General features: G+C 78.4%; 1 protein-coding gene across 1 annotated transcript in view; it reads left to right on the top strand.

Moving 5' to 3' along the window:
* Positions 1-292, top strand: part of ETH_00041710 (50S ribosomal protein L1, putative) — a gene marked incomplete at both ends in the record, with an annotated part of 3,500 nt that overhangs the window by 2,861 nt on the left and 347 nt on the right. The gene's annotated exons all lie outside the window — the stretch shown is intronic.

Here is a 292-nt window from a genome sequence, read left to right as displayed (position 1 = left end):
GCCCCTCGGGGGCCCCCCCGGGGGCCCCCCAGGGGGCCCCCCCGGGGGGCCCCCAGGGCCCCCAGGGGGGCTCCCAGGAGGGGGGCCCCCAGGGGGGCCCCCAGGGGGGCCCTTCGGGGGACCCCCAGGAGGGGGGCCCCCAGGGGGGCCCCCAGGGGCCCCTGCCTGCCTGTGGGGCCCGCGAAGTTCGGGGCAAAAAGAGAGGAGGCATTTGGCGCCGCCCGCGGATTATTGCGGCCCTTGTTGGCCCCGCTTTGGAAGCAGCAGCAAGAGAAGCAGGTGGGCCCCTGTA

Source organism: Eimeria tenella, genomic scaffold (genome assembly GCF_000499545.2).
Source record: "Eimeria tenella Houghton genomic scaffold, Eth_scaff1817, whole genome shotgun sequence".
Classification (NCBI taxonomy): Eukaryota; Apicomplexa; class Conoidasida; order Eucoccidiorida; family Eimeriidae; genus Eimeria; species Eimeria tenella.
The sequence above is the reverse complement of the archived record's forward strand: the minus strand, read 5'-3'. Positions and strand labels throughout refer to the sequence as shown.